Below are 16,742 nucleotides of genomic sequence, written 5' to 3'. Positions count from 1 at the left end.
CTATATAATTTCATCCTCATATCTTTAATTCAATGCTAAAATGGTTTATACACATACATGTACCATCCCGTACAAATCTCATACACATTCTCGTCTTACATTTACCCGTTCAACCATTCAAAATAGAATTCAAATACTCGAGGATCTCACACGATAGTACCTATACCATGGCTCGTAGCCAAATTAAGGTAACTTATCTCTGAAGTTCTGATATCATGGCCCGAAGCCAAAATCAGCAAATATTCATGGCCCGAAGCCAAATCTGTATATCTCCTACCAAAGTGCTAAACCATGGCCCGAAGCGAACTCAATGTATCCCCTAATGACACGTCACTAGCATCCTAAACTATTCCTAAGGTTCAACCGGGATTTCGAATGTCGAATCATCATCGAATTACAATCGTTCATATCCACAGTCACATATTCCCAATTTATGCAATATCAAAGCATATTAAATACATTTACATAGAAATTTATCACAAAAGAACTTAACTCGGATGTGTAAACGACGAAATGAGTCAATTAGTCGATAACTTTATCTTTTCCCCTATCCAAGTCTGTATTTCTCTTATATTGATCTAAATATATTCAAATTTGACTTATTCAATCATCTATTCATTCAATTTAGTCCAGAGCACTGTAACGCCCCAAAAATTGGGCCTAGAAGAGTTGGGCTTTGAGTCTGGGATTCGGATAGAAGAAAACCTGAATATTGAGAAGTTTTAAATATTACTAGTGTTTAAAAAAAATATATATTGATAAAATATTTATGTTATTACTAATATTTTAATTTTTATGAAAATTATTATCATTATAATTATTAGATACAAATATATTTATAAAATTATTGTTGTTAATTTAGTGTTTAAATTAACATATTATTAGAAAATTTTATCTGTATCTATTTTTATTGATTTATGGAAATTATAATTATTATTATTAGGAAAAATATATATATTATCGTATTTGAAATTTTCATTATTATGGTTATTATTATTATTATTATTTTAGTTTTTAAATAAATGACAATGGATTTAAAGTGTGGGAAAAATTCGGACCAAGACTCTAGCAAAAAAAATTATTATTATTTTTGCTCCTTTAGGGATCTGGGCATTAAGGTTTATTAATAAGTTCGCTAAAATTTGACATAAGGAGGAGTTTGGCCTAGTGGTTAGGCGTGTTAAGCGAGAGGAAGGGAGCAGGGTTCGATTCCTGCGTGCGCAAATGTGAGTTTTATTTTAGAAAACCAAGGGCATCACAGTGCGCCTTATTAATTGTTTAGGTAATTCATGTCGAAGCAAGCATCTAGCCTAGTGGCTAAGTATGCTAGGAGAGCGTGGGAGGAGCCTGGTTCAAGGCACGGCGTGCAATTTGTGTGTTTTTTAATATGCGATCACGGCTAAATAAGGGTTAAGATGAGTTACAGTATAATTTAACACAAACAGAGCTTATGGCACGATGGCGGCAGCTAGCGTTAAAGGGACCGAGAGGGCACGAGTTCAAATCCAGTCTTTGGCGTTATTTTGGTTTGTTTTAGGCGGACCAAGACTTCAGCAGTAAGGTTTATAATTAATCGTGACCGTATATAAGTAAAGAGAGAAGCATGGTGTAGTGGCCAAAGAAGACGGCGAAGGCACAAGGGCGATTTGAGGTCGAGGTTCAAGCCTCACCTCGCATACGGAAGGCTTGTATTTTTGCTGCTCATGTAGGGAGAGTCGAGTTTGACCGAAACTCTACTAGCCATGGCTTGAGTCGATCAAGCGGTGGACTCTGCTGATGGTGCAAGGAAGTTGGATAGGATTTAAATTGGTGGTGGCTTAAATTAAGGAGAAAAATAGGAATTTAAACTTGGGAAGGATTTGTATGTCGAAATAGGATTCATGGTGGTACCAATTCACTATAGGCAATTAAATGCCAAAAAGCTCTCAAATTTTGGCTAGGATGAATTGTTTGTTTATTTTATTTTTTTAGCTCAAATTCTCTTATCATATTTTCTTTATTTTATTTTATTTTCTCAAACTTCATTCCTTTTGATTCATCTTTCTTTTCTTCATTTGAAGCCTAAATCTTCTATTACTATTCTTAAAATTCTTTTCCTTTTCTTTTCTTCCATCGATCTCTCTCAAACCATTGCTAACCGATTACCCTTCGAAGGTGAACCACACTACGTGATAGTGACTTTACTCCTTAGCCGAATCCTCTATTCTTTTTCTTCGTTATTCTTCTATTTTCTTCTTAACTCGAAATAAGCATACCTAAGAATAAGTTCTAAAAGCCGAAAACTCCATAGTCTTAGGAGCATAGCCAAATCTTTAGACCAGTAAAGGATCGATTTCTGCTAGGGTTTGAGGGTTAGATCTACATCAGAATTGAATAAGAACTAAAGTGGAATCGTTGGCTGAAGGAATCGATGGTAAGTTTTCGAATCTATTTCTTTATTTCAGGAATTAAGAAAAGCCGAAACCCCTAAGGGTGGCTAGCGTTTTGGTCTAAGGGTTTTTTTGCCTCTTTCTTTTGATTGTTTAAGAGTTAGCATAGACAAGAGGAAAAGAGGACGTACAACGAAGGGCTTGAAGACTAATTCGGTTGGCTCTTCAGATCTAACCCATATTTCGGCAAAAGGTAAAAAAAAAAACTCTGGGATCTAAGGCTGTGTTGGACGAGTATGGTAAGAGGTTAAATAAGTAGTTTGTTTTCGATATTTAGATTGGCGTGGTAGTAATCCAATTGTAGGTAGTTCGTGTGTGGATCTCGCCAACGTATCATTCTAAATCAGGTGTGTAAACGACACCCACTCATAGACTAGATCGGTAAAAGCCGGAAGCCAAGATTTATGAACTTCTTGACGTCATGCGCGCTTGTGAGGTAGTTTGGTTGTTAATTTTGATAATCGCAAGCAAGATGATTGCAGAGTGCGTATTTTCGTGCACTTTGGTATATTTGGGCTTAATGGGCGAAAATAGGTTAGTGGGCCAACGGGCTCGATTCGAAAAAAAACGCTTCGGTAAGTGCTTCATTAATGTGTTAATGGTTAGAATATGTATGTAAACTCTAGAATAGTAAATTTTATTAAACTACCCTAAGTATGAAAATTACCGCTTTTACCCTAGGTGCTAAATGACCGTTATACCCCTAGGGTTAATTTTGACCGAAATACATGGTATTCGATTACATTTGTTATATGCCATGACATGTATATCATTGCATGGGGTTGGGTTTTGTTATGGAGGAAGAACCTGTTCGGTGGTCGTGCCACATATTACGATATAAGCGACTTTCTCATGCGGATTATAGTTAGTGCCGCATCGGTGCTAACAATCGTAAGTGTAGGGATGGCGTGGGTGATTTATTCCCCACAGAAGTGTAGGATGGACGGAGGCAAGTGTAGGGTTGGATGGGGTTATCATGCATTAATCATATGAGATCGTTTTATTATGGGCCAATCAGTATTAAAATGGGCCCAATCGTGTTAATATGGGCAAGACCCAATATATCTCGACTTGTAATAGGCTACGCCCGATCGATATTGATATGGGCTAGGCCCAAGATGCTCGATATTGTAATAGGGCTATGGCCCGATTAATCTTGATATGGGCTAAGGCCCGCTTAACACCGATTTGAATAGGGCTTAAGCCCAAGAAAGCTTGAACCGATTTGGGCTCGGTTGGGATACTTTACACACGAGTTTTCCAAACTCACCCCTTTTTCCCATCTTTGTAGGTGAGCCTTAGATCGATAGACTTGGAGTCAAGGGATTCAAAGTGGCCACGAAGATTAAGTTTTGTTTTCTTTAAAATAAGTTTTGCATTTATTATTTTGATTATTTTTATTCGTTAAAGTTGTAATAAGGCGCTCTTTTATTATTTTTAATATTTTAGGTTATTAAATTGGTTAGCTCTAGGGCGCGTTTTATAAAAGTTACTTATTTTTAAAATATCACGATAATCGAGCAAAGTTTCCGCAACGTAAATATTTTCAAAGGAAATAAATATTTTAAATAGACTTAAACTTAATTTGTTATTCGTGGACAAGTAATAGGCTTAAAGTGTGGCAATGGATGTGTGCGTGTCTAGGATTGGATCATGGAAGAGCTAGGTACTTAAGCAGTCTAATTGACTCACCTCCTCTTTTCTTGAATCCTACCTGGTGCGTAGTATCCATTCACTTTAAGCCATGACAAAGAAGGTTTGATACTTAACTGTTTTTTTTTTTTTGAAATAACATGATTCTGCCACTACAAAGGGTTTACAAGTTTTCAAAGTTTCCCATAAGATTTTACAAGGTTGTTAACAATGCTTTGATTATTACAATGAATCACGTTTTGGAAAAAAATAAGGCTAAGGTTTTATTCAAGTTTAAACGGTAAAAGTTTCTAAACATCAAGAAGGGTTTTCAATGAAAACATGGTTTTTGAAAAACACTTCAATGTGACACGCCGGATTCGGTCGTAACGTCTGGGCTGGGTTTGGGGTGTTACAAGCACACTTTAAAACACATTTACACTTTTGCCCCATATTTTTCACATTTTTCACAATTTAGTCATTATTTCATAAAATCACAAATTAATGAAATTTCAATTAAACCCATGCTAGAGAATTACTATTATGCCCTTAGCAGCTCATTTTTTCATTTATTTCACATTTTAACTACTAACTTTACACATTTCACAATTTAATCCCTAATTTGCATTTTCACTAAAAATCACTTTACAAAACTTGTTTAACTATTATCAAACATTCATAATCTATCATAAAATATCAAAATACTCATGTATTCATCAATGGAAATAGTCGAAATCTTAATATTGTTGCAGAATAGCCCCTGGGCTAGCTAGACCTAGTTGCAATGATCTCAAAAACATAAAAATCATTAAAAACGGGACAAAAATCGTACCTAATTTAGCCAAAATAGCATGGCCGAAAGAACCTTAAGAAAATAAATTCTCTTGTCTTCAATTTTCGATGAAGAAGGTGATAAAATATGATAGAAAATTGGTTTTGTTTTAATTTAATTAACTATATATACCAAATACCAAATTTAACCTTAAATAACTTTAATGACTACTCCAAATGCCATGCTACTAACTTCCACTATCTTATAAATGGTCTAATTACAACATAAGGACCTTAAATTTAAGGTCTTATAGCTATTTGATACTTTTACCTAATAGAACTCCACTTTTACACTTTACGCGATTTAGTCCTTTTTACCGAATTAAGCATTCAAATGATAAAATTGCTTCACGAAATTTTCACACAATCAAATATTTATTCTATAGACCTTAAAATAATAATAAAATAAATATTTCAACTTCGAATTTGTGGTTTCAAAATCACTGTTTTGATTTGACTAAAAACGGGCTGTTACACAAGAATTCTTCTTTAAGTTACTAGCCTGGAAGCAATGCTCTCCCTCCTACAAACACAAAATTAAACTTTGGATTTTTGTACCCAAATTTTCTTGTGTCCATTAGCATTAGTTCTTAAAATCTTTGTCCCTTTCAGAATATATTTCTTCAAAGCATTTTTATTTTCATATGTGTTTAGTTCTTTTAAAAGCCACACACTCCTAGTGAACTTACTTCTAAATATGAGTTTCCTCAAAGGCCAAACTTGCCAATAATGTCCTTTTTTGTGACAATGAGTGCATGAAAGTAAGGCATCATATATATAGTTTGGTTTCTCAAAACAAAATTCCTTCTTTTTGTAAATTTATAAATCTCAAACCTCTATTACTAAAGAAAGCTCTTTAAGACTCAAGCATGTCATTGAATTTTGTTCCCATATAGAACATTCAAAAAGAATCATACAAGTTCTTGTTCTTTTTGTTCAAATAATCAATTTGAACTTGTATTCCATTCAATTTCTTTTCTATCTTTTCCTTGGCTATGGTTAGAGATTCATTTTTCTCATTTAATTTTAAAATCATTTTATTTTATTTGGAGTTTATAATCTCAAAATCTATAGCAAAGCTCATCAAAATCATTTTTCAATTCATCAAAAGTCTATTCATTTAAAACACTAAGATTAGAGATTACATTTAGCTCATCAATAGCCAAGAGACATAAATTGGCAACTTTATATTCTTCGTCATTATCGGCAGAGTTGTTATCACTCCAAGTTGTCATCATGTCTTTCTTCTTTTATTTTAATGTCCTCTTCTTCTTTCATTAAGGACATCCAGATTTGATATAACCTAGATTTTTGCACTCATAGTATATAATAGGGTCCTCTTCCTTCTTGCTTGATTCACCTTTGATGATGTCTCTCCATGGAAATCTTTTGGCTTTATTGAATTTCATAAATATCTTGAATTTTCTTGTAAACATCACCATCTCCTCATCATCATCATCATTACTAGATTCGTCATTTTTATCATGATTTGTAGACTTGAACGTTGCTTCCACTTTCTTTTGAGCTTTCTTGGTCTCTTGTGCATTGTGATTGATCTTCATTATTTCAATAAGGACCCAATAAGCTCATCAAGAGAAAGGGTGTTAAGATCCTTTGACTCCTCTATAGCCATCACTTTAGCTTCCCATGATTTTGGGAGGCTATTTAACATCTTCCTCACCATATTCTTTTTGGCATAGGTCTTCCCAAGAGCCTTGAGACCATTAATGATATCGGTGAAGTGGTTGAGCATCTTCTTGATTCGTTCATTAGGTGTTGCCTTGAAGAGTTCATAATCAAGAGTGAGGAAGCTAATTTTTAACTCCTTGACTCTACTTGTACCCTCATGATCGATTTCAAGCTTGTCTCACATCTCTTTGGCATTATCACACAAAGAGACTATTGTATTCATTAGGACCAAAGGCACAAAATAAAATGTGCATAGCTTTGGCATTTAGTTGCACTATCTTGATATCAACATCATCCATTCATTTTCCTCTTTGGTGATAATGACACCATCAAATTTTTCCTTTGAAATGGATGTCCCATTTGTAATCACCTTTCATACTTCATAATCATTTGCTTAGGTGAATAGTTTCATTATTGTCCTCCAATATGAGTAGTTGGTGCCATTAAATAGAGGAGGCCTTGTAATGGAATGACCTTCTCCCAACATAGTAGAATTTTGCTCCAATTCCATAAGATAAACTTCTTGGTTTCTTGCTTTCCATATTGAGTTTCTTGAGGATTTTTTCTCTTGGTTTGTTATACCCTCTTTATTAATCAATCTCCGATACCAATTGTTAAACTTGATAATCACCAAAATGATGGTGAATGGGTGTTTTAAAAATCTAAGAAAATATGCTAAACAATGGAGACTCCAGAATTTACAATAGTTCAACCCCAATTAGGCCATTACCTTAGCTTACCACAACTAAGGATTTCCCAAATTTTCTGGATTTGAACCTTTCAAGGACAAGGATTAACTTTTACAAAACACTTTCTTTTCAGTAAGCAAGATAAAGCCACTTCCCTTAAAGTTTTCTCAAACACTAAGAAAGATGAGAAATAAAATCAAGGATTAAAGACACCTCTCAAATGAAGATATTACAATAATAAAGACTCAATGACAATACAACACTTGAAAAGAATAAAAAAGATAAAATCCCAAGTGTGTGTATGAAGAACAAAGAGAATATCAATGAAAAGATTGGATTTTTGTACAATCGACTTTATAAACTTGTTTCTTGTCTTCAACATGGAGCCATTGACTTGTATTTTTGTCTTTTAACAACATTGGGGATGTTTGGGGATGTTGGGAGTGAATTAGATTCGTTGCAGCATTAATTTTCATATCACTTGTATCGGTATAAGTGGACTTGTGCTGGTAGAAGTCTTCAAAAATGTGACCATTGGAGCCTAATATACTAGTAGAAGATCACTTGTATCGATAGAAGTCAGAGGATTTCAAGGGTTTAAACTTGTATCGACGAAGGTGCAGGGGAACCCAAAAATGCTCACTGACTTACTTGTATTAGTAGAAGACCCCCAAGTATCGGTAGAAGTCTAGAGGAATTCTTCGGGTACTCTCTGAATTAATTCTATCGATACAAGTATCCACTTATATCGATAAAAATGTCTCAATAAGGTAAAATTGGTCTTGAATAGATATTTTTCAAATGTTTTTTACAATTTTGATTTCTATACACTTAACTAAATGAGAATTTGAAGTTTGACTTTATTATATCAAAATATTTGAAAGGCTAGAACTACCAAGAGGGTACGTAACTAGTGGAGGTACAACAAATGTCTTTTTATGGATAATTTTCTTACCTCGACTTCAACTAATTGGACCTTATTTTGAGGTTTTTTTATTTTGAATATATTATATAAAATCATATTTAAAGAAATAGTTCAAATTTTAAATTATTTAATAAAATAGATTAAATTAGTTGTAGCAAAAAAAAGCTGTTTTTTTTCTTTCTTATCATTTTCTATTTTTGTTAAATAATTATATTGTACCATCCAGTAAATACAATATAAGTTTAAGGAAATACGCCTTAAGTTCAAGTAAAACTCAAAGTCAAGCTTTATAAATTAATTTACTTAGCAAGAAACATGCAAATAACAAATTACAATCAATTTGACAAATATCGATTTATTGTTTGTTAGAAGACAAGATTAATATAAAATTAAAAACTACACTATATATGTCTATTGAATTTAATCATATGATATATTTCATAAATTAATTCAATAAATTTATTGGAATTATAAGAGAGAGGGGAAGAGATGCTTGAAGTGTTAAGATGAAAATGAAAGAGTATTGAAACCCTAAATATTTTTTATTGAAATTATAAAGGTTTGAATTAAAAGCTATCGAGGTTATTTTCGATTTAAACCCAATCCCTGAAACCATTTTTATTTAATTTAACCTTAAGCCTAGTTTAAGTTTTATAATTAAGTCCAAAGCCCGACTTTCAATTTATTCAATTTGATCTTAGTGGTTTGTTTAAAGTTTTTTACTTTATAACTTTTAATTTATTCAGTGGAGGTTTTCCATGAGGTTTTATTATTATTATTATTATTATTATTATTATTATTATTATTATTATTATTGTGAAAATAAAATAAAGAACACATAGATTTTACGTAGAAACCCTTTCGGGAAAAAAACCACGGGTAGAGGAGAAGAAAATTCACTATGTCAAATTCGAATGATTACAAGGGGAGTTTCAACTACATCTATTTATAAGTTGAAAAATCCTAATTCTAATCAAAGTCAAATACATTATGCTAATAAATGCTAAATATATTATACTCATAAATACTAAATCTTCTAGAAAGAAGATATATTTTGTTTAACTTGACTTGTAAGCAATCTCTTAGAATTTGGGTAACACAACTCTAACAATCTCCACCTTGACATGAATTCTCAACGAACAAGTTTTTCACCTCTTCCATAAAACCCCTTAAGGGTTTAACTTCAACAATGAACACGAACCAAGTCTAAGCAATGCTCAAACTTGGTTATAGGAAGTGACTTAGTCATCATATCTGTAGGATTTTCATGAGTACTAATTTTGCTCACAACAATATCACCACGAGCAACAATATCACAAACAAAATTATACCGAACATCAATGTGTTTTGTTCTCTCATGAAACATTTGGTCTTTTGTAAGGAAGATTGCACTCTGACTGTCACAAAATATTGTACTGATTTGAAGGTCTTCATTGAGTTTACTATTCAACCAAATAGCTTCTTTACAAGCCTCAATAATCGCGTTGTACTCAGCTTCAGTGGTAGACAAAGCAACTGTAGTTTGCAAAGTTGCTTTCCAACTGATTGCACAACCTTCGACTGTAAAGACATAACCTATGAGAGATCTTCTTCTATCAAGGTCTCCAGCAAAATCAGCATCAACTACCCAATGACTCTATCTCTAATTCTTCCAAACTGTAAGCAGACATCAGTAGTACCTCGTAAGTATTTTAAAATCCACTGAACTGCTTTCCAGTGTTCTTTACCAAGATTCGTTATGTATCTGCTAACTGCACTGACTGCATATGATAAATCTAGACGAGAACAAACCATAGCATACATGAGAGATCCCACTGTACTAGAGTATGGAACATGTGGCATGTACTCAATCTCATCATCTGATTGTGGAGACAAAGCCTATGAAAGTCTGAAGTGGGTTGCTAAAGGAATACTAACAGGCTTAGTACTCTGCATATTGAACCTGCAAAGAACTTTCTCAATGTACCCTTTCTGACTTAGGTACAATTTACTTGCTTTTCTATATCTGAGAATCTCCATACCAAGTATCTTCTTTGCTGATCCCAAATCTTTCATCTCAAATTCTTCACTGAGTTGGGCTTTGACCTTTCTTATCTCTCCTTTATCTTTTGCTGCTATCAACATGTCATCAACATAAAGAAGTAGATACACGAAAGAACCATCACTATTTTTCTTAAAGTAAACACAACTATCAAAACTACTTCTTTTGAAATCATGAGAAGTCATAAATGGATCAAACCTCTTATACCATTGTCTTGGTGACTGTTTCAAACCGTAAGGGACTTTTTCAGCAACCAAACATTGTCCTCTTTTTCTGAGACTGTAAAACCCTCTGGTTGTTGCATGTAAATGTCCTCCTCAAGTTCTCCATGCAAAAATGCAGTTTTTACATCTAATTGTTCAAGCTTCAAATCATGCATGACCACAATACCAAGCAAAGCTCGAATTGAACTGTACTTCACAACTAGGGAGAACATATCTGTGAAGTCCCCTCCTGGAATTTGACTGTAACCCTTTGCAATAAGCCTTGCTTTATATTTGGGTTCTTCAACTCTTAGAGTCCCTTCTTTCTTTTTGAACACCCATTTACAACGAACAACTTTTTTACCTTTAGGAAGTTTCACAAGATATCATGTTTTGTTTTTGTGGAGTGATTCCATTTCCTCTTGCATAGCAAACATCCACTTTTCTGAGTCTTCACAGCTAATAGCCTTAGAATAATTAGATGGCTCTCGATTTACATCTATATCTTTAGCCACATTTAAAGCATAAGCAACTAGATCAGCCTACGCATACTTCTTTGGAGGTTTAATTTCTCTTCTAGTTCTGTTTTTGGCAATAGAGTATTGTGGTGAAGAAGCAACTCTATTCTCAATTTTTGTACTAGCTTGAGGAGTCAACTCTGTATTAATCTGATGCTCCACCTGCTTTTGATTTTCTTTATTGGAAGAGTCTTTAAAAGATAAGTTTGGTAGCATAGCAGTTTCATCAAAATCGACATCTCTTCTAATCACAACGTTTCTATTTTTAGGACACCATAATTTATACCCATTTACACCGGCTTTATAACCAAGAAGAACACATTTAATGGATCTCAGTTCCAATTTTCCATTATCAACATGAGGACTCCCAAAGATCTTTAAGTCAGAATAATTAGCAGATTACCAGACCATACCTCTTGTGGAGTCTTTTTCTCAATGGCAACAGATGGAGATTGGTTGATCAAAAAACATGCAGTAGAGGCTCTTTCTGCCCAAAACGACTTTGGTAAGTTGGCATTTAACAACATAAATCGAACCTTCTCTATGATCATTCTGTTCATTCGTTCTGCAACACCGTTGTGCTGTGGAGTATGACGAACTGTCAAGTATCTCACGATCCCTTCTGACTTGCACAGTCTATTAAACTCATCAGAACAGAACTCTAAGCCATTGTCTGTGCAGAAGTATTTTATTTGTTTTCTCGTCTGTTTTTCAATCATAATGTTTCAAGACTTAAATACGGAAAACACATTGCTTTTCTGCTTCAGGAAGAATACTCAAACTTTTCAAGAAAATCATCAATAAAAGTTAGCATATAATTAGCTCCACCTCTTGAATGTACTCTGAATGACCCCCACAGATCAGAATGAAGATACTCTAATATTCCCTTCGTGTTATGGATTCCTCTGGTGAATCGAACTTTCTTTTGCTTGCTAAAAACACAGTGTTCACAGAACTTCATTTTGCAAATTCCTTGCCCATCAAGAAGTCCTCTTTTACTCAATTCTGTCATGCCATTCTCACTCATATGCCCTTGGCACATATGCCAAAGTTTAGTAATATCATCATCTGACAAGGAAGAGTAAGTGACAGCTACATCACCAGTAACAGTAGAACCCTATAAAACATATAACTTGGTAGTATTTCTCTGCCCTTTCATCACAACAAGGGAACTTTTAGAAATCCTTAAAACTCCACTTTTAGTTATGTATTTGTACCCTTTTGAATCAAAAGTACTCAACGAAATTAAATTTCTCTTCAATTCTGGAACATGTCCTATGTTAGTAAGTGTTCTGACAACTCCATCAAACATCTTAACTTTAATTGTTCCAACACCTGCGATTTTATATGAAGCATTATTTCGCATCAAAACAACACCTTCAGGCACTGTTTCATAAGTTGTAAACCAATCCCTCATGTGGAAGGTGCAGCCTGAATCAAGTATCCACTCCTCACTCACTTTAAAATTGTTGACAGAAGTGACTAGAAGTTCACCATCGCTGTAGTCTTCTACAACATTAGCTTCATTAGAATTTTCTGGTTGTTTTCCCTTTTGATTCGCAGCCTCCCTTTTAATCTTGTTTTGTAGCTTATAGCACTCAGATTTAATGTGTCATTTCTTCTTGCAGAAGTTACAAGTTTTACCTCTGTTTAAAGACTTCGATCTACCCTTAGATTTACAGCGAGGTTCCTGTGTTCTTCCACGATCATCATCAGCATTCCGATCTTGTCTCCCACGAACAATGAGACCCTCTCCCTGAGAGTCGGGTTTAACCACAATATGCTTCATCTTATCATACGAGGTCAAAGAATCATAAACCTCATCAACTGCGAGAGACTCACGGCTATATAAAATCGTGTCTCTAAAGGTTGAATAAAATGGAGGCAACGAACAAAGTAGAATCAACCCTAGATCTTCCTTATCATATTGAACCTCCATAGCCTCCAAGTTTGAGAGAATTTCTTTAAACACTGTTAAGTGTTCGTGTCAAACGCACCTTCCTCCAAATGATGAGCACAAAGACGCTGCTTCATATGCAACTTGCTTGTTAGAGTTTTCGACATACATATTTGTTCTAGCCTCTTCCATAATGTAACGGTGGTCTTCTCCTTCATCACATCCTGCAAAATTTCGTTGGAAAAATGCAGATGTAATTGTGTTAACGCCTTTCGATCCTTACGCTTCTTCTCTTCATCTGTTAATGTCGAAGGCATCTTATCTATCCCTAGCAGGGCATCCTCCAAATCTATCTGCACAAGAATTGCTTGCATCTTAATATGCCACAAAGAAAATTCGGTTTTACGATCCAATAGCAAAATTTCATACTTCAAAGATGTCATTACCGTGATCTAGATGAACTACCCGGAAGCTCTGATACTAATTCGTGTAAATAAAATAAAATAAAATAAAAAATACACAGATTTTACGTGGAAACCCTTTTGGAAAAAAAACCACGGGTAGAAGAGAAGAAAATTCACTATATCAAATTCGAATGATTACAAGAGGAGTTTCAACTATATATATTTATAGGTTAAAAAACCTAATTCTAGTCAAAGTCAAATATTATGCTAATAAATGCTAAATATATTATACTCATAAATACTAAATCTTCTCGAAAGAAGATATATTTTGTTTAACTTGACTTGCAAACAATCTCTTAGAATTTGGGTCACACAACTCTAACAATTATTATTATTATTATTATTATTATTATTATTATTATTATTATTATTATTATTATTATTATTATTATACGTGTGATCTTGATGAACACATGTTCTTTGACCGTTAACTTCTTTTAGTTATTTATTTTATTTACATTGCTGAAATATTAGATATAAAGTTTGTAGAAAGTATTACAAATGTCTAAATGAGATATAACATTTATCAAGATTGTTTTTTCTTTTACAAAGGGTACGAGAGTGGTTCTCAAGATTGGATGGCAATGTCATATTTTCAAATATATATGAAATGAAATTTGTTTTCAATAAAATGATTTAATATAAAAAATGGTTATGTTTTAGGATAAATTATCTCACTAATCACTTTAAATAGTGATTTTTTTTATTTTGGTCGCTCCAAGATTTTTTTTTATTAATTTGGTCATTCTGAAAAGAAATTGGTCAAATTAGTTACTCCATCGCTAAATGTAATGGAAAGATTAATGGTGAAAGACTAATGGTGCATTTTCATGTACTATTTTGGGGTGATAACAAGAACAATCCTTATTTAAAGTGACTAATAGATAATTTACCTTAATTTTAGAGTGACTAATGTGAAAATGCACGGTCAACATTCTGTTACCATTTAACATGAAATAACTAATTTAATCAATTTTTTAAAAAAGTCAATTTAACAACAAAAAATTTGAAGTGATCGAAATAAAAATAACCCTCACTAAAATGACTAGCAGATAATTTATCCCACTTTTTATATTATGATCGTATTCAGTATATTATCAACAACAATAAAATCAAAGCAAGAGAAATCAAGCATGGAAAAGTTAAATGACATAAAAATAAAAGAATGGATGTTGATTCCCTTAGTGCATGTATTTTAAAATCAATGGGCATAGTCTAAAACATACCAATGGGTATATGTATTTAAAAAAATTTCACCCTGTTGATGTACCATCCTTTAATTGTTGGCATTTAAAATTGTAAGTAGAATTGTCCCTTATTGACATGTAGTCTCAAATTTTTTATCCTCAGTTTGGAAGTTTATTTTATAGTTTTAAAATATTAAAATATAAAAAAATACTTTTACGTTAACATCTATATATCTTCATTTAAAATTATTTTTATATAAAGATCGTCTTTCTCTTATCTCTATCATTTCTATATTATGTATTTAAATGAATTATAATGTATGTGAAATTCACCAAAATAATATTTTTATATATAAAAGATTAAATATTTAAAATTGTTGTCTACTTTAATCAGGTTTGTGCATCTATGCAGGTTGTTATAAGTGAACAAAACTTGATTCGATTCGAAAAAATTAATTTTTTTTTTAGTTTTTAGTTAATTGAATTATGTTATTCAAATTATTCGATTAACCTCAAATAAATAATTCTAGTTTCAAGTTCGAATTGAGTTGAATTTTACAATTCGAATAATTCGAATAGCAGATTGATGTAAATACCCTTTTGATCATTGTCAAGTTTGAAAATGAGCAAATTAGTCTCTTTCTCTTAACAAAATTACAAAAAATTCAAAATAATTTTAAATTTCAAAATATTTATAAAATTTTAAAATTTTCAAAAAATATATAAAAAGTTAAAAAATTAAAAATTTTCTAGAATAATAATTTTTGGGACCTAAGTTAATTAATTATTCAAGCTTATCATACTAAAGTATTTTTTATTATTTTACTTTGAAAAAGTTATCAAATATATATGGTTTCAAATTTATGTGCTCTAACATGAAATTAGTTATCTTGTAACAAAATTTTAATTTAACATGTTCAATTTTTTAGTTTCACTTGATTCGACTCGACTTGTAAAAAATTCAAATCGAGTTAGGATAATAAAATAGGACTCATCAACTCTATTAACTCGCAATTTTTCCACTCAATTCGACTCGATTCAATAAATCGATATAAAGAATTTACAGCTTCAGCTTGACTTTACCGCAAAATTCAAAAGGGAGGATTTAAATATAATAAAAGTAAAAATAATTGAAATTAAAATAACAGTAAAAATAAGCAGAAACAAAAATTAATTAAATAAACTAATATAACGAATTTACAGTTTCAGGCTTGATTTTGCTCCAGTTTCAAACCGATTCTTGATAACGAATCTTCTAATTCAACCGATAAATTAGTTATAGTGGTTGAGAATGCCTCAAACCACCAACCTTTCCTTGTGTAAATTAATTATAGGAACACCCAATAACTAACCCTTATTGAACGAACAACCATGAAACACGTCCACAATTTAACTCTTCAATAGGCTTGTGAACTAGAAGGGCCCAACTCGATCCAACGGTTTCAACCGCGCGAGTCGTTTAGATCCGATTGCTATTTCCCTTGATAGAATCCAATTAACTTCTTACTTAGACGCGTCAATGTGTTATTTAATAGACTAAATACGATAGACAATCGACTCGGTACTTTCAATAGTAAGCCTATCAACGCCGAATCAATTAATTTTTTTGACTTGGTGTCAATATAATTTTACGAGATGACGGTGTCTATCTCAAATCAAAAAAATAACAAATACGTAATTAAAAGTTTTTAAATGCAAATTCAAATCTCAGGGCTCTATACCAGATTATTTACTGGCCTAAAGCTAGATGGAAACTCATTAAAGTAGACAGATTAATGTAGGTTTTTAATAAATGTTAAATAAAATAAAAAATAGAAGGAAAGGAAAAGTGGGAGGTGTGATGGCGCAAAAGAGAAAAGAAACTGAGAATTGAAGCAGGGAAAGAAAAATCAAATGAATTGAAATCAAAGCAAAGCCAAAAATCACCAGTGGCGTGCGCTTTCCTATTCTTGTTCCAACTCTTATTCCTATTCCTGCCCAAAATTAAAAATAAAACTTAACTCTACTCCACTTTTTAATCTAATCTCATTAGTATTAGGAAATTAAAATATTATCCTAATTAAGAAATTTAAAAGTAACATTTTTAGAAATAAATCTTCAAAATAAACTTCTACAGGTCAGCCTAATTTTCAACTTTTTTTTTTTTTATTTTTCGACTTTACTTGTGGGCCTAATCAAAACTCAAATAATAAATTCAAAATTAGTATCATCTCATCCAAGAATTAATCAAAATTAAG

The sequence above is a fragment of the Gossypium arboreum genome, chromosome 9 (assembly GCF_025698485.1).
Source record: "Gossypium arboreum isolate Shixiya-1 chromosome 9, ASM2569848v2, whole genome shotgun sequence".
NCBI lineage: Eukaryota > Viridiplantae > Streptophyta > Magnoliopsida > Malvales > Malvaceae > Gossypium > Gossypium arboreum.
Note: the sequence above shows the minus strand (reverse complement) of the source record.